General features: G+C 45.1%; 1 long non-coding RNA gene across 2 annotated transcripts in view; it reads right to left on the bottom strand.

Moving 5' to 3' along the window:
- LOC148532277 (uncharacterized) overlaps positions 1 to 22823 on the bottom strand; it is a 147848-nt gene that overhangs the window by 71072 nt on the left and 53953 nt on the right. For both annotated transcript variants that reach the window (XR_015877757.1, XR_015877758.1), the window contains exons 2-3: positions 7185 to 7305; positions 1541 to 1653 (exon numbers count right to left, since the gene is read on the bottom strand). This is a non-coding gene — a long non-coding RNA (uncharacterized LOC148532277). The remainder of the gene's footprint in view (positions 1 to 1540; positions 1654 to 7184; positions 7306 to 22823) is intronic.

The following is a 22823-nucleotide window of genomic DNA, read 5'->3' as shown; positions in this document are numbered from 1 at the left end:
CTTACATTGCACCACTTGCCAGTACATGCTTACAGGCAACTCTTTGAAACATCCACATAAGGATAAGAAGTACCAAATTCGTTTTGTGTTAAACTGTTTGTCTACTTATGCCATCTATGTGATTATGTGTCCATGCGGACTATATTATATTGGGAAAACTATCCGGACCATCAGAGAAAGAATGGCACTGCATAGGTACGCCATCAAACTAGCGCTGAATAGAGGCTCTTCAGAACAACCAGTAGCCCGACACTTCCTGGAAGCTGGGCATCCATTGACGTCACTTAAACACATGGTCATCGACCAGGTCCCTGTGTCCATCAGGGGAGGGGACCGTGACAACAACTTATTGCGTTTAGAGGCCCGATGGATTTATCAACTAGGAACCATTGCACCTCGTGGACTTAACGAGAAAATTAATTGGAACACCTTATAGTTTACCATAGTTGTTTGTTCATTATGTGTCTCATTTTTTGTAGGCACTTTTGGGCTCACTGACCTTTACAGTCAGGCTGCCCTTGTTTTTCTTGTTTTTTTCTTTTACTTTTTTCATTGAGGTTACTCCATATTATTATTAATATGTATGTCACACGTAGTGCCCAGTGACCCCCATTGTAATGGGCTGTTTTTGAGGAATCGGTTGTAGAGGATTCTATCCCCTACCTCATCGCATTGTTTACAGTCCTGTTGTATATTTATATCAGTGCTATGTGCGGTTACAGTGACCATTAAACATACATATTTTTAGTACTATTTATGTGCTCTGTAATATACCATTGGAATATGGTTATAGATATGTCCAGTAAACATGCCTCAGATTGTCATATGCACTGTGCGTCACCCAGGTCTGTTTTGCAGACCGGGGAGACGCTGTATTGTCCACCTGCGGTGCCTGGCAACCCTGTCGCGGCAGGCTGACGTCGCCGCGACGGGTCTTGCCGGCAGCGTGGATGCGGTTGCTTGGCAACCCTGTCGCGGTAGGCTGATGTCACAGCAACGGGACCCGGCCGCAGCGTGGGCGCGCTCCACCCGGTCTGCCACAGACCAGTGTCTCTCACTCCTTATTTAAGGTGAGTGTTTGTTCCATGTCTTGTTCGTCATTTGTGATGTATATGTATATTTGGCTGCCTTGAAAAAAGAGCGCAGCTCTGAAACGTTGGCATTAGTATTGCCAAATATATTCTTTGTACAGCAACAATTTGGGAGTGCCGCAGCTTTCTTCTCTGGTGCATTTTTTGTGCTGAGGGCACCCAACTATATTCATATTTACAGCAACGAGTGCCAGTCCTCTCCTACATTCTATATATATATATATATATATATACACACACACTGTCTTTATATATAAGTACAACTTTTCTGATGCCCTCCATATTAGGATATATATGAAAGCCCCAAACAATATGCTGCATGGACGGCGGCGCTCAGAATAAAAATTGCAGTCACAAGCAGGTAAGTTTTAACCCCAATGTTTAGGAGCGTTGTTTACTGCTCCATCTTCAGGGTACAATACATACTGTATAATACAAAATACACTTACTTTATAACACCGCCACCACACCACGTGCAACGCGGCTCCAGGCATCTGGAAACAACAGAGGGATGGTGCTCACATGTGGTGTCATCACTCGGCGTTGGTAGCCATGGGAACCACTAAACATAAACAAGGAAACATGATGTATGAAGGCTGTACACTAAGCAATCAAACCTTAATGATATCAATGTGAAATACCAGTACTAGGCTCTATGTCCTCTAAACAGCATCACTCACATACGCTACATAACATAGCTAACACTCAAAAAAAAGCATGTAGAACAAAAACCACCATGCCACTTACACAATATATAGAAATAACTCATCATATAGGGGAAAATATCAGTAGACAATAATACAAAAAAACAAAAATAATGAATTCCCGTATCATATATATAACACTGCAACCCTTTGCAGAATGAGCCACTGTTTTATAGAAAGCAGTGCAATCCCAAGCTCTCATTCAGGCCCTTTGGGGCCATGGTGTCTAATCGATAAATCCATTGCGTTTCACGCTGTAGAAGTTTCATCGACCTGTCCCCACCACGTACTAGTTTGGGGATATGATCTATAATGATGTATTTTATAGGTTCACACCTTGACAAAGGGGCTTAGCGCTCCGAAACGTTGGCTTTTTGATTACGTGACACCACAGTGCCGCAGCCTTTTTTGCTTAGTTTTACATTTCAATATTTGCTGAGGGCACCGGAGCCAGTTGTTTTTTCCTAGAAGGAGTGCCGGACCGCATCTCTCCGTGTATATATATATATATGTAATACTCCGAAAATTAGAGAATAGAAATGTTAAGGTGTGGCTCAGTGGTGGATCATTCTTCTTAGTTACTCCTTCGGTGCAACTCTCAACTCACCCACAGACACAAACAAAATTGCAGCAAAAATGTATGCTATTTATTTTTGCATTTATTAATAACGACACCAAACGGTGACTGGAATGGGTCAGTTTGACTTAAATGAATGAATGAAGTAGTTCACACACGTTCAATACAAGTATCAATATGCACTACCTCACTTTAATTATGAATTATCTGGTTCTGCACAATGAGTCTAAAATAACAATTGTGGTACCCCCATAGTTATGGGGCTACCCCTTAGTAAATTAGTAGGGAGCACTTAGATATCCTGCAGTCCCTGTCAGTTTTTTTTATATATAATTTTATACAGCACTATTGGCCACATAGGCAGGTATAGTGAACTTTGGTTGACCCTGCTCTCCCTGAGTCCCTACTGAGCATGTGCAGACTGGGGGGAAGAAAATGCCCCTTGGTCAGCAACCCATTTTTGTGGGAAAATCCTGCCCCCTTCATTGGTAGCCTAGGTGTCTAGGCAGAGAACCTTGTAGGCGGTCTGTTGCTGGGGCTTCACTGTCCATTCAGGGGAGCTGGACAAGCAGGGAGGAGAAAGAGGGGAAGGTTATAAAACAGCAATCCCCTGGAGGGGAGAGGAGATGCCCTGATGGGAAGCAGCTGTGCAGTAGCAGCTGCCATGTAGTTTGTAGAGTGATTCAAATACCTGCAGGGGAAGAGGAGGGGGATGACCTAGCCAGTAGTAACCCAGATGTAGAGCAGGATTCGCTGGAGGTCAGCGGCTGTGGTGGAAGCCAGAGCACTGCCACAGTGAAGGTATCCCGGCTGTGAACAGAAGAACTGGGAGGACCCCCCGTATGGAAGAGTCCCCTGCTAAGTATGAGGGCTGTGCTGTCGCTGCCTGCTGTTTAGAGGAGTGCCTGCTGCAGGGACCCCTGCTACCCACCTGGATTATAATTATTAAGCCCCTGGGTTGCCCTGGATTACAATTACTGTACTCCATAGCAGAGAGGTGTACCCCAATGGAGTGTTATTCCAAGCACCTACAAGTGCCTTACCGTGGATTATAAATACTGTACTCAGCAGCAGAAGAGGAGTACCCCACTGGATTGCCATACCAAACCCCTACAAGTGCCTGAGGTATAATTACACTCAGCCTGGACTCTAAAGAACCCTGCTGAGCCTGCCCCTGCAGGACCCCTAGAGTAATCACCTGTACCTGTACTTGTCAGCCACTGCACAGTGCACCAGGAGAAGACTGTTGCTGCAGGGACTTGCTGGGAGAGCCGTATGACCCCTTATGCTGTGGGCTGCCCAGAGAAGTGCCTGAAGACATGGTGGATCGGCGCAGAGGAGCTGCCTGCAAGATCAAGGAGAAGGAGCCCGCACCGCGATTTGACCACCAGCACTGACCAGAGGGGATGCCCACCTGGAGCAAGGGTACACTGGGAGGTCCTGAAAACAGCGTGTAAGGGCAGAGACAACCCCAAAGGAAAAGGCTCAAGGACCCCTGGGCTGCAGTAACTTCTCTGCCAGACACAGCCCCGAGAAGGGGAATTTCCCCTGCAAGCATCCCTGTGTACTGACATCTGAGGACTGCTTCTTGGAGCTCTGGTGCGGTGCCTTGCATCCCGGAGCTCCACAGGATTTCGTGGTAGGCTAAACAGCCACTGCTTTGGGGTGAGACACTATACTTCCCTGCCCACTGCCCTAGTGTTTTCTCCACTGCCCACTGTTTGCCCTGCCCTGTCACTAGTCAGCTCCCGTAGCCTGCTGCTATATCCTGCTTATGTCCCAGGGACAGAGTAATTTAGGGTTCTCTTTCCACAAGCTAGGCTCCAATATGTCAGTTAGGTGTTCACTTAGGTGTGGAAGTAGGAGGGAAGTAAGGGAGAGTTAAGTTTTCTCTTGTTGGAAGTTTAGTTGCAGTATTGTCAAGACCTTTCCTTGTACCTTTCACCTTGTGCTGGGAGGAGAAATGTTATGTGCATAAATATATGTAATGTCAGCTGCGGTTGCTGCTCCTATTGCTTAAATTTATTGGTTAAAGAAACGTATGCTTTGCCCAATGCTGTTGCTGCTCCTTCAGTGCCTAGAAGTGTGTTTTTATGTGTTTGCTTAAAATGCTAAATGCTCACTGTGTTGATTTCAAGTTAATGCTTAGGCTACATTTTAGTAATGTATTTTTGTCTGCTTAACCTAAATATAATTTATGGTCTGTTTGGAGTCTGAAACTGTTATTTATCTTATGTAAATGCTATACATTGGTTATGCGTAAAAACCGTTAACAGTGCATTGAGGTCTTACCACTGCGGTCTTTTAATTGTTATTATGTTACTCTATTCATTTCTCTTAATGCCGGACTCTGCTTATAGCTAACGCCACAAACTGTAATCTCTATTCATTTCCCTTAATGCTGGACTCTGCTTAAGGCTTAAACCATGAACTGTATGCAATTCTCTGATGTTCCTTTATGCTGGACTATGCTTAAAGCTAAAGCCGCCGAGTTGCATACTAAGTTTTTTTTTTTTTTCTTGAAAGCTGGACTGACTGTTTAAAACTGTGGAACTGTAGGAAAATCTTTGCCTCCACTGTTATGCTGTAATATATGTTTTTCTAAATATATAACACAATGTGCAATTGTGTGCTGAAACAGTTGATGTCTAAGAAAATGGATATTGTGATGCAATGTCCAGAGGTTATGTGTCATCTGTTTTCTCACATAATAAAATCACGTTGTACCTTTCTCATTGTGTCTGTTTAAAAGGGAAACATTAATTGCCTCTCTGATCTAATACGAATCTGGTCCCTAGTCTAACAATGGGACATGACACAATATTAGTACAAACTAACACTGACTATAATACCTGCAGTTCTAGGTCACATTTGAGTTCCTGTGTGTACACGTTGGGGCCTGTAATTGCATGCATGCATAAAATTAGTTTTTACTTAAACAGTATTGTTGCAGCGCTGTTGATGAAATAATAGCAGTTACAGTATATCAATGCCACAAAATTACTGTTTATGTGTGTAATAAATGTCTTTCTGTCACCAAATCTGAGGCACAATCTTAGGATGCAGCTTCCCCTCCGGAAGGCAGGCACAACTTACTGGAACACGTTTGCTTTGTGCTAATAACACTGAAACAGACTGTGGCACTACAAGTCCCAGTCACTCTTTTGCTATAGCTTGTTTCCTCTGCTTCTGTGCAGGAGCCAAACTCTCAGCACATGCCCCCTCATGTGTAATGGCCGCCTCTCCCAGCTCATCCTCCAACTGCCATTTCAGCCTGCTGGCAATCACTCTGTTCTCTCCAACTGTTGTTCTTTTTAAATCAACTTTATTAAAAAATGTCACTGACTTCCACTCCCTTTACCAAAATGGGCAATGAAATTTCATTTCTTGTGAGATGGCCGTTGTCAGAAACACCTGTAAAATAATAGTCTGTAATGGCTGGGTATTATTCATTTATGGCTGGGACAGGTCTTTAAGTGATACCACGTGCCTGCAGGGTATCACATATTATATATAATATATATATATATATATATATATATATATATATCCTCTAAAGCACAGGTTCTCAAACTCGGTCCTCAGGACCCCAAACAGTGCATATTTTCCAGGTCTCCTCACAGAATTACAAATGAAATAATTAGCTCCACCTGTGAATCTTTTAAAATGTGTCAGTGAGTAATGAGTACACCTGTGCACCTGCTGGGTGACATGGAAAACGTGACCTGTGTGGGGTCCTGAGGACCGAATTTGAGAACCACTGCTCTAAAGAATCCAAGGGGTCTATTTACTAACATGCCATTTTTCGCGGAGAAAAAGACCCTCCTGATTCGCCTGCTACCTCTGCGAAGCAGGAGGATAATTACTACATACCTCCCAACATGACCCTTTCCAGGAGGGACACAATGCTCTGGTCCTGGACTTCCCTGGTAATTTATGATTGGTGTCTGCACCAGAGGTGGGGCTGCAGTACAGTCCAAAATTCAAATAGGGGAGTCAAGCCAACTGCCAGTGAGTCCCAGCCAGTGATGTTTGACAGCATGTGAAATGACAGCTGGTGTGTCTCCCCTATTTGAATTTTGAACTGCGCTGCAGCCCCACCTCTCACCAGGGAACTCCAGGACCAGAGCATTGTGTCCCTCCTGGAGAGGGTCATGTTGGGAGGTATGTTACTATTGCATCTCCTGCCGAAGAAGGTGATCAGTAAATCACCGCCTCTGCGGTGAGAGCTCAGACACACAGTGCATCCCACATCGTTTACTGCGCATGTGTGATGAATGGTATCCAATCAGATGCTGCCTATGCAGGTAAACACTGTAACAGCATGGAAATATTCCATTCAAGACAGCAGCAGCAGCTCGGTTTTTTTTTTTTTTTTTCAACAGCTTTATTCACACAACACAAACAGAGAGTTTCTGGATCAGTCAGAGGACGAGCTAGCCTGGGGACGTGTTGTGCAAGGGGAGCAGACTGGACGCGGTAAGCATTTATATATACTTGATAACTACTGAAACACTTAATGCTGCCAAAGGAGTCTGTGGCAGCGCGATAGGACACCAGAGACTTTAACGCTCAGGGGTGGATTGGGAATTTAAAGTGGCCCTGGAAAAAATTGTGAAAGCGGCCCTAAAAAGTGGGTGTGGACTTGCGGCTAGGGGTGTGGTCGTGAGTGAAATGCTACGCCCACAAGCTACTCCACTTGTTTTCATCATGCTGGGGGCATGCCCACTGCTCTGGGAGCTGATGGATATGCCCCCAGCTCCTCTTTCCAGTGAATAAACACAGCGAGCATGTGAATAAGTATTATCTTACCTATTTGATTTCTTTGCAACAAGGAACCTCTGAAGAAATTGATCCTTCCTGTACAGGCTGTGTCTTGGCAGTTTGTCGGTTTTCACTATTCATGCAGGAAATCACATGGTCCGGAAGCCGCCTGTTATCGTAGGAATAAAGCCAATGTCATCAACATGCAACAGAGGTTCCCGCCAGTACCACCCCCCTGTATCTCACCAGCACCATCCCCCTGTCACTCTCTAATACCATCCACCTGGGTCTCTCCAATACATCCCACTGTCCTGCTCCAGCTCCTCTTTGCCCCCATTGCCATCTCCTTTTTGCCCCAGCATCATCTCTTCTGTGCCCCCAGTGTCAACCCTCTCCCCACATCATAACATGCTCCCACAGCACAGCAAAACCCTCTCCCCTCACAGCTTTCCTCACAGCCCCCTTCAGCACAGCCCTCCTCACATCAAAGCCCCCCTCACATCAGAACCTCCTCACATCATAGCCCCCCTCACATCAAAGCCCTCCTCACATCTTAGTCCTTCAGCACAACCCTCCTCACATCATAGCCCCCTTACAGCCCTCTTCACATCATAGCCCACTCACAGCCCACCTCACATCATAGCCCCCTCAGCACAGCCCTCCTCACATCATAGCCCCCTCAGCACAGCCCTCCTCACATCATAGCCCCCTCACAGCCCACCTCACATCATAGCCCCCCTCAGTACAGCCCTCCTTACATCATAGCCCCCCTCAGCACAGCCTACCACACATCTTAGCCCCCTCAGCACAATCCTCCTCACATCTTAGCCCCCTCAGCACAGTCCTCCTCACATCATAGCCCCCCTTACAGCCCTCCTCATATCATAGCCCCCTTACAGTTCCCCACATCATAGCCCCCTTACAGCCCTCCTCACATCATAGCCCCCTCACAGCCCTCCTCACATCATAGCCCCCTCACAGCCCACATCACATCATAGTCCCCTCAGCACAGCCCTCCTCACATCATAGCCCCCTCAGCACAGCCCTCCTCACATCATAGCCCCCCTCAGCACAGCCCTCCTCACATCATAGCCCCCTCACAGCCCACCTCACATCATAGCCCCCCTCAGCACAGCCCTCCTTATATCATAGCCCCCTCAGCACAGCCCACCACATATCTTAGCCCCCTCAGTACAATCCTCCTCACATCGTAGCCCCCTCAGCACAGCCCTCCTCACATCAAAGCCCCCATACAGCTCTCCTCACATCTTATCCCCCTCAGCACAGTCCTCCTCACATCATAGCCCCCTCACAGCCCTCCTCATATCATAGCCCTCCTTGCAGCCCTCCCCACATCATAGCCCCCTTACAGCCCTCCTCACATCATAGCCCCCTCACAGCCCTCCTCTCATCATAGCCCCCCTTACAGCCCTCCTCACATCATACCCCCTCCTCACAGCCCTCCTCACATCATAGCCCCCCTCAGCAAAGCCCTCCTCACATCATACCCCCTCCTCACATCATAGCCCCCCTCAGCACAGCCCTCCTTATATCATAGCCCCCCTCAGCACAGCCCTCCACGTTAGCCCCCTCAGCACAGTCCTCCTCACATAGTATGCCCCTCAGCACAGTCCTCCTCACATCGTAGCTCCCTCAGCACAGCCCTCCTCACAGCATAGCCCCCCCTTACAGCCCTCCTCACATCATAGCCCCCTCACAGCCCTCCTCACATCATAGCCCCGCTCAGCACAGCCCTCACATCATAGCCTCCTCACATCATAGCCCACCTTACAGCCCTCCTCACATCATAGCCCCCCTCAGCACAGCCCTCCACACATCTTAGCCCCCCTCATAGCCCTCCTCAGCACAGCCCTCCTCAAAAAAGCCTCTCTCATCACCTCACCAGTAGACAACTTACCTGTCAGGTCCTGCTCAACGGGGATAGGCGGTGGCAGCGAGGGACTGTCGATGACAGTGCAATTGCGGGCGGGCCAGCAATATATGTGCTGTGATATGTCTGCCTCTGAGGAGAGGGGAGGGAGGGGAGAGAGCGGAGGGAAGGAGACGGGAGTAGGGGGATGGACCTGGCCAGGGGGAGGCAGACAGCAACACTGCAGTAGGCAGGGAGAGCGCCTCTTTAGCCTGGCGGTTCCCTGCAATGCAGTCTTTGCTGAGCGTATTGTGCCAGTGATGCCTGCACCACTACCTCACCCCTCGATGTCGCCAACGGCAAGCTGGGTGGGGCTTTAATAGGCTGGCCTCTCCTCGCAAGAGAGGCTCAGTCACAGCAAAGCACTAACAGGCAGATTATACAGGGGCCGGGTGATGCGAGTCGGGGGGTGGGACCTCAATTGAAAAGCGGCCCCACAACCAATCGGCCCACCGGGATTCTTCCCGCAGAAAGTAATGGCCAATCCGCCCCTGTTAATGCTGGAGGCAGCTTAGTCCACAAAATCCATTAGTACATATCAAGAAGCGGTATGTACTTGGATTTTCTGTACCTCTGAGCTCTTGGAGCCCTTAACACCAGTTAGTAAATATACCCCCTAGAATCTTCTACTGTGTCTGAGGCATACTTGCCGACATACAGCTTCCTCCTTCCACGAGGGAGCTGAATGCCTGCATAGTGCGAGGGCATGGCCGGACACTGATGATGGATTGGGGCGGAGCCGCATGATCGCGTCATCGTGGCCCCACCCCCTCTTCACAATGCCATCATTAAAGGCATTGTGAAGCAGGGGGTGGGGCTGCGATGATGCGATTCAGCTTGAATCGCGTCATCGCCCCCCGCCGCTGTGGGGATTTCTATTAGTGGATGGGGGGCAGGCAGCAGCCGGGAGGCCTTTCCGGGGGGTCGGGAGTGGCACACGATATTCGGGAGGCTCCCGACCAAATCAGGAGGGTAGGCAAGCCTGGTCTGAGGCTGCTGCAGCACAAGAAGACCTCTTTGTTTTGAGTTTTTTCCAGTTATTTAAAAAAAAGGGCAAAAATAAAATATATTTTTTTGCCTGTTGTCTAGAAAAAAAAACCTGCAGTCTTTACTCTTGAATTTAAAAAAAAAGTGTGTGTTCAGATGAGTGACACAACATATACTGTATCAGGGCTTGACAAATTTTTCTAAAATCTAGGAGCCAGGATGAAATTGTAGGAGCCAGACCACCGCCCTCCCAAAAAAATTACAGAAGTAAGTAAGGAGCACAGCTGTGTGTGTTATACACACTATACTAGTCCATAAAATGGTCACAGTTGAATGGATACAGTAAAGTGGAGACCCCCTCATTGCTCTGCACAGCTCCCCTGCTCCACCCCCTAGTAAAGAATGACCACATTTCACATAAAACAATGGTGCCAGAAAGTACAACAAAACCCCCCTCCCCTCCTGGTCACACCACTATCCCTCTGAAGCTGCTCCGCAATCCCTGGCCACGCATAGACCCTACTACCAGAGAGCTCTATGCAGCCAGAGATAAGAGACAGTAGACAGTTGGGACATACAGGAGAATCAGCATAGACTGGGACAGACAATAGGGATCAGAGCAGGCCAGGATTGAGAGGAGTCATCAGCACAGGCCGGGATGGACACAGGCACAGCAGTCACCGCAGACGACACTCAGCACATGCACTCCTGTGCATGATATGAACACCGCAACCGCAATACTATAGGCATGAAACTCCGCCAGAGCTGATGAGGATCTGTTTCCTCCCTCACTGCAAAATCTGGTAGCCAGGCAGCAAAATCTGGTAGCCATGGCGACCTGGCCCCCGGGATTTGTCGAGCCCTGACATATATTACTGTTCTGTGTGTGGTGGTATCCCCTTATCTGCACCACAAAACAATTCTCACAAAGGAGACCTGTTCCTTCTAGTTTGTGGAAACAATTGCCAGTGTTGTTTGTGTACAAAAAATAAAATTAGTGCAAAAAATTCTTTCCTTTGTAAGTGACAGTGTGTGCGGAGGTATCCCTCTATCACCTTGCACCCCAGAACAATTCTCAAGTGTAAAAAAAAATAATTCCTTGGCTGGTGTAAAAAATAAAACCAATGATGAATCAGTCAATAGAAGAGTGGGAGCAGCAACCCAGCATTAGTGCTGTGGGTGCTGCCAGTCATAGTACTTCAATGAATGTTTAAAACAGGGTACCTCAAGGGTATACAATATTTCACAATGATAAAAAAAACACCTCTAACAATAAAGGAAAAATAAAAAAACAGATCCAAAACACTTGGGTGGGAGGGGGGCGTTGTTGGCAAAACCATCCTTTTGTGTTTTTGTTTTGGATCTGGATTTGTTTAAAAATTTATTAAAACAGCTTAAGGGCTCTATTTATTAACATTATTTTTACTAAAATAAAGTGAAAAAGGGTGTTTTCACACCCTTTTCACATTATTTTAGTATCACCTATATTAACTAAAGGGCAATTGGAGTAGAATTTAGAGGTGGCTGGTCGGCGCATGCGTGGCAGCTGGTCACTGTATTATTTCCGAAAAATCCAGTGATAGGGCTGCGGAGGGGATTCGCAGGAACAGAGCTTTATCGCAATCTCTGTCCCTGCAAGGGAGTTTTAATAAATGTGATACTGCCTGAATTCGCAATGCAAATTCTGTCGGTAACATCACACTACAACCGCATTTTAAATGCAGATTGTAGTAAATAGGGCCCTTAGTTATGTAATTTCAATTTGGGCCTCTTTTTGTAATATATATGTATATAATATATATGTTGATAATCTTTGAGGGTGGTTTTGGCAAAACCAAAACATGGGGTCCATGCACAACTCTAATGAGACGTGGCTTCAAACTCACCCTAAAAAATTGTTTGATAAGTGTATCCCTTGGACAAAGGTTTCCCAAACTTGGAAGCAGAAGCAGTGGCCAGCATTCTATCCCTAATAGAGAGACAGGTGCTCTGATCCCCTTGAGGTCGGGCAGCAGAGTGACTGTTATTCTCCACTGTGGCCCGGGAGGGAGAAGGATGCCTCCTGCAGCCTAGAGTGGGCATATCTGGCTCAGTCATATCAGATGCGACGAGCTTCTCATGCAACCACTTCAGGCAAGGGGTTAAGGATTTCCATGCTTGAGTACAGATTGAGATACTAATTTAAGGCACCTGTGCTTAAGAAGAATATCCTTTAAAACCTGGCCTGTTAGGGTGCTTTAAGGACTGTGTTTTAGAAACCCTGCTTTAAACTTTTATCTCTATCTCTCTTTTGCTGATGGTAGTGACGCCCTTCTATACTACCACTAACTAAACCATTGTACCTAACTATCAATGTAGTGCAGCACACTCTGGGCCTGATTCAGACCCGGTCGCAAGCGATGAGCGCTTGCAACCGGGTCAATGTTTGCCCACTGGGCATGCGCACTACGGAGCCGGCTCCGTCGTGCACATGCGCGAAACCCGGCAAGCGACGGGTGCTCCGTTGCTCTGGGTCTCGCACCAAAGGGGGCAAGCTGTCGATGGTGAGTGACAGCTTACCCCATTTGGTGGGCGGGCCAGGGGGTTGGCCGGCCAAACGGAGGCGTTCCCAACGGAACGCATGCCGTTTGGGGGCTGCCCTACTGACATCACTGGTGAGCCGAAAGCTCTCTGGGGCTTGCGGCCAAGAGACCCTACCACAAGGGTCTCATCGCAAGCCCGATGGTCACGATGGTCTTGACCATCAACCTGGCCGCTCGCTATAGCTGTGGGTGGTCACCCACAGCTATGCGAGCGGCCAGGAGGCCGCTCCAAAAAAAAGAAAAAAATGCCCTAATTCAGAGCGAGCGCTCTTTCAGAGCGTCCATCTGTGAATCATGCCCTCTGTCCTCTGCCACTATTAATCATAGCGACTTCATCAATCATATACTTATACTGAAGAATTGCTACTGAGCCAGAGGTTATATACTGTTCCATCCTTCTCCAACTGCAAAGGCATTAGCCAGTAAAGGGAAACAACTCTTATTGACTTATTGATTATATCATATACCTCATATGACTGTGTGGTCTCATATGCATAAAGCTTAGCTACAGCAGAGTTGCGGTGGCTCATTCTGCTATAAAAGACAGTGGCAGTTTAAGACAGTAATCAAGGGCCCGGATCAGGCCCTGACATTCACCATGCAAACTCATGGGTGCTAGGATGATGTTGACAAGAAATAAATTGAGGTTGTACTGTTATTCTAATGATTGTAAGCATATGCCTCTGATACTTTTTGTAATAAATTGGGAATAAGGCTTTCTTTAAATAGCACATGTATGCCTTTTTGCTTTGTTTAAATAAATATACACTACACATCGGAGAAATGTTGTCATTTCATTACTATATTAAGATATATTCATAATGCACTTATATAGCTTTATATAAATACATATACTGTATATCAGTGCTTTTCAGTAAACTCCCCATCGCCTGATGAGTGTTCCCTCGTAACAGTGCAGGGTAAACCATCAACCATAATCATAATGAAATAACGACACAGAGACTTGTATAAGGAGAATGGAAGGTCAGCTTTATTTATTTATAAACTAATTAAACTATTTAATTTATAACTGAACTAACTAATAGAAGAATAAAGAAAGACAGACAAGGTATGGTGGCGCAGAAAAAACGGCCCCACAATGCAAGATCACCAACTGCATACTCACACTGATCTTCTAAATGGGAGGCTAGCAGCCAGCCCATTACTATGCTCAAAGTATCCACCTCCCACCACAATGACACAACGTGAGGTCCACTTGGTTAGGTGGTTGCCGCTGACCCCAGTAGTGTAAAATCAGCCTAAGCCATGTATTGGAAGGGAGAGCACCTCAAGCTCCAAAGACAGATGGTGACTACCATTCTTTCCGGCCAACAGCGGTTCCCAGCTTAAAACCACACCTCCACCATACCCTAATCTACAACACCTTGACTTCTTCCAACTAATTCCTCAATAACTCCATTCCAATGCATCATCATATCCTTTAAAGAGGAACATCCCGGCTGGACCTAATCAAAGCATGTAAAAGGACCACTCATCCAAAACCCCGGACACTGCAACTCACAACCAGGTTTATCCATCTTCTGACCACCTCCAGGGCCCCAGGAGATGAAACCAGCTCTCCAGACCTGCTGTGGAATTATATCAAACCACAAAACTAAACAATAGGGGGCACATGGCAATGATTGTCTCCAAATGAGCTGAAATGGAACACCCCAAAACCCCTAAACCATCTAACCCCCTCTCCAAAACTGGAATAAATCCTGTATGTCAAATAAATACACAACAAAAAACACAAATAAGAAAAGAGTAGCAAAGACAGAAGCCTAATACAGGGAGAGAGAGGGGGGCGGGGAGGGGAGATCTTAACTTGACCTAAGGCAAAACACAAAACGTCCACCAGCCGGCATGCAGCCCAAGTTATAAACTAGTGGTAAAACAAAATTCCTCAGTACCCTCAAATATGACAAGTAGCAAGGATGTAAAGAAAATTTTACCGAAGTCTAAGGTACGTTTATAAGCACTAGACTTACCTCAGCTCATGGCCTTACGCTGATCAATGGTAAAAACCCGATGAAACAGTCAATGCAGCTGCACCGATCCGGACTCTAAAAACCAAAAAACCGCCGAAAAAAAACTTGTTATAACTGCGCAGGAAGATGCAAATAGAGTGGGCGCTGACCAACAGGAGGAGCAAGGACCAACTTGGCCCACACCTTCAAAGCTCTCTTGACCAAGAAACACTTTGAAAGGTCCTCCTGGCCCAAGACAAAGAAAAAATTGGGACAGGCCTGCTAACATCTTTACCACTATAGCATTGGACCTGTCCCAATGCAAACAAGCTCTACGCAAAAGCAAGAATAAGCTTTCTACTGGTCTTACCTCGGTTCCCTCCATGGGCCGAAAATCAATGCAATGCCAACCAAGCAACCTGATAAATTCCAAGGTCCCGGGAGCTAAGGATCAATATGCTAGCTCCTCCATGCCGGCTTGATAATATGCTGTACAGCAGAAGGGCAAAAACCACTGATCTGACTAGGCTAGCAGGGCCAAATCGCAAAAACGCAACTAATCAAAATGCGACAAGGATTTCGCAAGCATGTTCTAACACCAGGGGCATGCCTGGCTCGAAATAGAATGTTAGAACAATGTACGGCTTCATCCGGGTCCTCCAATACGGAAGAATTATGGCTGCTAGGCTTATGCCTTCTCTGTTGCTTTGACCAAGTATGCCACCCAATCTGCATAAAGCGTGAAAGTTGACTCATCAGAGCTGACCATCTGTTCGCCATGTCCAGAAACTGCAGTCATATCTCCATACCCAGCAGGAGCACCATTCTCTGGAACCGCAGCCTCTGAAAGAGAAACAGAAACCAAAATAACCAGCCATTTTAGACCTTGCACTATCCTACGAAGGAGTGTAAGAAAATTGCCCGCATTTGTAGCAGTATTAGGGCTCCCTTTATGGACCCCTCAGTGTTATAACTATAAACTGTGCACACTGAGTATCATTATACAGAGTGTGGTGTATAGAGAGTGGTGTGTTCACCATCAGTGTTATCACTATAAACTGTGCATACTCAATAAAACTATAGAGTGGTGTGTTTATCATCAGTGTTATCACTATAGACTGTGAACCCTCAGTACTATCATACAGAGCAGTGTGTTCATCATCAGTGTAATAACTATACACTGTCTATACTCAGCACCAATATACAGAGCAGTGTATCTTACCTCAGTGTTGTAAGTATACACTGTGCATACTATATATATTATACAGAGCAGTGAACCATGTATACTCAGTACCATCATACATAGCAGTGTGTACACCTCAGAGTTGCAACTATACACTGTATCTACTCAGTACTACTATACAGCAGTGTGTTCACCTCAGTGTTATAACTATACACTGTGTATACTCAGTGCTCTTATATAGAGTGCTCACCTTAGTGTTATCACTATACCAATAGCTATATAAATAACTATATATAAAAAACTATATGTGATATGTTTTATAAGATCCCATTTAAGAGACATTCCGCTGTGGGTCCTGTAATGTATGTATTTCTCATAGCAATCAAGCCAGAAAAATTGAAGAAATCGCTTCTTATGCCACTAAACAAACGTTTACAATTCAAGATTTTATTACGTTCAACAGTACCAATTGTATTTATTTAATCGAATGTGTTTTGTGGCCTCCAACTTATTGGGAAAACCACAAAGAGACCCCGAGACAGATGGGCAGAACACCTGCGGAATATTAAAAAAGGTGTTGCCAACCATTCCCTCTCAAACCATTTTGCAGAAAAATATAATTGATCAATCAAAAATATTAAAATCATTATAGTGATTACAAAGATTGAAGGCAATTGGCATACAAAAGGTACAGATACGTTTAGCGAAGGCAGAAATGAAATCCATTTACGAAATTAAAACACTACAGCCGTGAGGTTTAAATACAGATTTCGAACTAAAGTGGTGTTTATAGTTTTTATAATTTTAAAATGGTTTTGAGTCATATGAGGGTTGTTCAAAAAGTAATGCCTAAATGCTCACAACTCAAATTTTATTATAGATACTAATTTGAAAATTTGCAGTAAAATACTTTGAAGTCTTAGTAACAGAATGACTCTACTCAAAAAATTCACCATCTACCCTCAAACATTTTCTTCACCTCTTAACCCAAGCTGTGAATCCACTTTGGAAAAATTCCAGTGGTTGGTGTTTGACCCAGGAACGTATGGCGTTTTTAACAACCTCTATGTCTTCAAAATGTTGACCACGGGGACAGTATTTGAGAGGGCCAAACAGATGAAAGTCAGAAGGGGCCAAATCAGGACTGTATGGTGGATGTGGCATTATTGCCATCGAAGTGTGAGGTCTGGCATTGTCGTGGTGTAAGATGACATTTGACAGTCGAATTGTTGACCTTTTTTTGCGGATGGCTTCTTTCAGCTTCTTAAGTGTAATAATGTATCAATCACTGTTGATTGATTGGTTTTGTTCCTAGTAATCGATGAGAATAGCACCTCGGCAATCCCAGAAGAATGTGGCCATGACTTTGTTTATAGATCGTTGTGATTTAAACTTTTTTGGCCTAGGTGAACTCAGGTGTTTCCATTGCTTTGATTGGGCCTTTGTTTCTGGGTCAAAAAGGAATACCCATGTCTTATCTCCTGTAATTACATTTTCCAAAAACGTCTCAGGGTTGGCTTCAAAGTTGGTCAAAAGGTCATTGCACACTTCCACCCTCTGGGCCTTATGATCCCTGGTTAATTGCTTTGGAACCCATTTAGCACACACTTTACAATATCCCAAATCATTGATTAGTGTTTTTACAGTGCCATGGCTACATTCAAGTTCATCACTGATATCTCTGGTGGTCACACAATGGTCTTTCTGAATCATGGCATCGACTTTGTGTCGGTTCTCTGCTGTCACTGCAGTTGATGGTCTGCCACCACGAGGTTTGTCGCACACGGACTATTCTCCCAATTTATCATGTGTATTTTTATGTTGCAATAAATAATTTACTGCTTTACACTATGCATGTGTTCCCCTTATATTTTTTTATGACGTTTTTATGAGGGACATTAAAATATTAAGGGACACATAGTGTTGAAAACTACTTTTTTGTAGGATTCAAGTCTGGATTTACTTTATGACTTTCTGGATCATATTGAAGTATTGGTGACATCACTATCCAGAGGAAATTATCTTCCTATGAAAAATGTGACTATATATCTTATATTCGTTTCTTTGAACCTATATTTATTTATTCTTACCCATTAAATCTGGGTTGTGGTGTACCTTTTTAAGGTAGAGTGCTTGAAGAATTTGTAACTTGTGATCTGGTGTTTATCACTTATGCTGGCTGCACACATGGCAATTTTTTACCCGATTTGGACAATTTTTAGGAATCGTGAGGACGAATCGTGTAAAATATGGCCAAATAATAAAGTTCTACTCCTGATCACGATGCCGATGCGCGTTCCCGCTATTCGCACCTCGCATCTTCAGATCTGGCATGCTGTAGGCCAGATTTGCCAATCTGAGACACGATTTGATCCAAATCGTGAGGTTTATTTACTCACGATGTATCGTACGTTGGGGAAATTGAAGGACAGGACCCTGGACATGCCCAATCGCCATCTTGTGCAACATCATGGAGAGTGGAAGAAGGAAAACACGATAGAGCCTGCAGGATTACTGCAGTTTGGTGAGTATTGGTACTGTATTTAATGCAACCCCACTGCCCACCAATGTGTGCCAGCCACTTCTAAATGCATGACCCAGCCACCACCCGCTGTAATGAGGTGGGCGGTGGCTGGGCCATGCATTAACCTCCCACTGCCCACCAATGTGTGCCACCCACCTACGTGTGCCAGCCATTTATAAATGCATGACCCAGCCACCACCCACCGTAATGAGGCGGGCAGTGGCTGGGCCATGCATTAACCTACTACCCACCAATGTGTGCCATTCACCTACCCACCAATGTGTGCCACCCACCTACCCACCAAGGTGTGCCAGCCATTTATAAATGCATGACCCAGCCACCGCCCACTGTAATGAAGTGGGTGGTGGCAGGGCCATGCATTAACCTCCCACTGCCCACCAATGTGTGCCACCCACCTACCTACCAATGTCACGTGACACCTATAAAATAACCTCACATTAAAAATTCACTCAAAAATGTTAAAAATTGATTAAAATAAATTTAGTTTAACAAAATTATTAAAAAGTTACAACAACACTGATACACATATAAAATTTGTTTTTGTTGCTGTGATACATTAGTTTATGATGTTTGAATATACCATCATAAACAAATGTATGTCAATAACATAAACATATACATTGCAACATCAAAAATAAAACATATTACAATACATATAAAAACATAGAACATTCTTCTAAAAAAACAGATTAAAATACATATAAAAACACAGAACATTCCTTTAAAAAAACAGAATTAAAAACATATAAAAACACAGATCATTCCTGTAAAAAAACTGATTACAAATACATATAAAAACACATAACATTCCTGTTAAAAAACTGATTAAAATACATATAAAAACACATAACATTCCTGGAAAAATATAATATAAAAAACCAAAAAAACATAAAATATACCAAAATTTTGAAAAAGGTAAAAATATAAATGAAAAATTTACAAAACAATTCACATTTGTAGATTATTAAAATGTCCTATTTGCTCCTCCTAGCAATGTCAGTGGATAGTGAACGGGAATTTGTTACCGGTTTCCTAGAGATCATCCAGGAAAAGGAGTGTCTTTGGAGGATATCCTGTCGACAGTACCCCCACAAGTCGGCAAAATTGGAAGCTTTGAATGTCCATTTGGAGTATACAAAAGGTTAATTGCGGATGCTGTCCTTAAAGCAGTACGGCACAAAATACAGAATCTGCATACCATGTATATAAAAGAAAAGCGAAAAGTGGATGAGTCCAAAAGTTCTGGGGCTGGCAGTGATGACGTGTATCACCCAACACTCTGGTACTATGACCTTATAAGTTTTATAAGTGAAGAAGAGCCACAACGCCAGTCAGTGGTCCTGATGGCCGAGCAAGAGGGAGAACAGGAGGTGGCAGAAGTGATTGCACAGTCTGAGGATTTGTTGGTAAGTAGAGACACAGGGCCTGATTCAGAGCCAAATGCTCTTTAGAAGCGCTCGCTCTAAATCAGGGCATTTTTTGTTGTTGCAGCCTCCTGGCCGCTCGCCAAGCTGTGGGTGACCACCCACAGCTTTTGCGGGCAGTCAGGTGATGGTCGCGCCAATCGTGACCACGGGGGCTTGTGACGAGACCCTTGTGGTAGGGTCTCGTCCGGGGCAAGCCCCAGAGAGCTTCCTGCTCGAACAGAGTAGGAAGCTCTCCACTGACATCACTGGTGATGTCAGTGGTGCCTCCCACAAAAGGCCGGTGTTCCTTCGGGAATATAAATATCGCCTATAAAACGGGGCGATCAACATCAACAGCCGCCCCTTTTGTAGTGAACTTCTCTCTCGCTCCGGGCTTACGCATGCGCGCGGCATGCACAGTACCCCACCACCAACCTGCTTGCGAGCGATATGTGCTCGCGAGTGGGTCTGAATCAGGCCCACAGTTCATACGTTTTTTTGTTTCTCAATCACAGTTGTCCACTGTAGTCATTTATCTCACAGATAGCCCTCCTGCCATGGCTCCGCACCTGGTCAGTTGAAATAGGCCATATACTCCTCCCTCACTTCTTTCCACTTGATGTTGTTGCATTTGTCGGTGCAGACACCGATGTAAACTGGGCAATCTCCTCCAGACGTCCTACATCTTCTGGTCTACCAGGGACTGGTCCTTGTTGTGTAGTTTTCCTTCACAGAAAGTTTTGTAATACACAGCATGCCAACACGACCCAATCTATCTGCTCCACAAGTAGGTTTATGGTGGTGTGGAAAATGTGGAACAGTTGCTGAGTATTCCAAACGTATTTTCCACAATGCGCCATGCACAGGATAGACGATAGTTGTAGATCCTCTTCCCTCTGGTCAAGCCCCTCTGTGCAAATGGCTTCATCACATATTCATGTAATGCAAAAGCCTCGTCTGCAACGAAAACGTAATTTAGGCCGTGCTTTGTCTCGTTCAGTGATGGCAAGTGGAGTGTTTTGTTGGTGAGTCTCTTGTAGAAAGCAGTCGGTTTGAAGGACCCACCATCTGAAGCCATTCTTGCTGACAACCACAAACAAAAATTCATAGTTGGCATTCACCACTGCCATGAGAACGATGCTGAAGAAGCCTTTGTAATTGTAGTAATATGATCCGGTGTTCAGGGCCAGATTAACAATGGGGCGGATGGAGCTACAGCTCCAGGCCTCCACATAAAAATAGGCCCATTGTCATGACAACATGATGTTGACTGGCCATCTGCTCTCCACACGGTCAGCCATAAATCATAAAATTGTATTTCTATTTACCTCACAAAATGAAGCATTTTTTTTCTTTTACATATTTTGTGTACACAGCCACATGGCAATAGCCACACCTCTTCCGCTTCTCATAATAGGCCCTTGGTCATTTTCAGCTCCAGGCCCATGTGGCCCTCAATCCGGCCCTGCCGGTGTTGGCAGGTGGGTTGATGCGGATGTGTTTTCCATCGATGGCTCCTCCGCAGTTAGGGAAATTCCAATGTTATTGAAATTCTTCAGCCTTGCTCTTCCAGTCTTCCACGGTGTTAGTAAACTGAAAAATATAAAAATTATATTTTTTTAGATAAACATGACTTTAATATTGTTTTTTTTTTTTCCTACAGTATATATACTCCCACCCAAGATCCTGACTTGTACATCACGCCGGACCTAACTTTGATCGGGGACAGCGAGGTGGAAAACTTTGCCACAATGGCCACACCCATTGAACCAGGAGCATCATCCTCCTCGATACCACCCCAAAAAAAAAAAAAAAGCAAAAATACAGAACAGGAGGAGCTGTTTCTACAAAAAGCAGAAAGCATCCTTCAAAAAGCCCCTGATGCTATTGACGACTTTACTGCTCACATTAATAGTAAGATGAGAGAAATGGATGTGGTAAATTCCAAAAATTTCCATAGGCTCGTCTGTGAGCTTCTCATTCGATCCCTCAGCAGTAATTTGCACGACTCCACCTATATTACTGACGCTATGCTTTATTCCCCTGTTCCAAATGCCTATGTCAGCACCCTCCCCCCAGCCCAGTTGGAGATTACGCCCCCACCCAGCACCCCAACCACAAGCAGGACCGTTTACAATGCTCTGCTGGATGCAGAGGAGGATTTGCTGCATTACTCTTAATGTTTTTTTTTCTTTTTCTTCTTCTTCTGGACTATCACCAAATTTCATCACTCCCAATAGGTGCTATACCGTGGTGATGACACCAATTGGACAAGGTCACTACACATATGGCACAAGTACAGATTGCTGGAAGCCGGGGTCACAATCTGTACTTGTGCCACGTGTTCAATCTGGTATCTGACCCACCATATAGCATACAGCAGGCTACCTATTGGGATTGATAAAATTTTGTAATAATGCTATTTTGTACTGTTTATACACATGTTTATGTAATATATTTACAATTACATAGTGTGTTCTTGCCACACAAATGTTAATGACTGCTATGCAGCACAGTTTTGTTAATGCAGCCTTATTGGCTGTCACAGTTGTATAAAGAGTTAAATTGAACAAAATAAACCAACTTTTTTTCTTTCACAAGAAACAAATGTGTACTGTGTTTTTTTTCCTTACCTTGCAATACTGGTACTGGAGCACTTTAACAATAGCCTTGCAGGTCTCCGGAATGATGACACCCAACGACTGTGGTGAGATGAGTGTCCCAAACTTCAGGTTTTCAAATGACCTTCCTGTAGCCAGGTACCTCAGGGTAGCCACCAGCCTCTCTTCAGCAGGGATTGCCCTCCGCCATCTTGTATCTTGCCTCTGGATGTGGGGGGGGTCACCATAGTCAGCAACTCCTGGAAGGTGGCGTCATCCATGCGCAGGTATTTGCGATAGTCGTCCGGGTTATTCTCCTTGATCTCCATCAGCAATGACATGTGAGAGCGGGTATCCCTTTGCTTCAGTCACTCTTTGGTCCAGCATGTTGTTCTCCTTCGCTGGGCCCTCTCCTGGATCAACTGGACCCCAGCTAGGTGACCAACACTTTATACTGATAGCAGTGGCAAACGCAGGATTTCTA

Source organism: Taudactylus pleione, unplaced genomic scaffold, assembly GCF_031769625.1.
Source record: "Taudactylus pleione unplaced genomic scaffold, aTauple2 ptg000080l, whole genome shotgun sequence".
NCBI lineage: Eukaryota > Metazoa > Chordata > Amphibia > Anura > Myobatrachidae > Taudactylus > Taudactylus pleione.
Note: the sequence above shows the minus strand (reverse complement) of the source record. Positions and strands in the feature narration are given on the sequence as shown.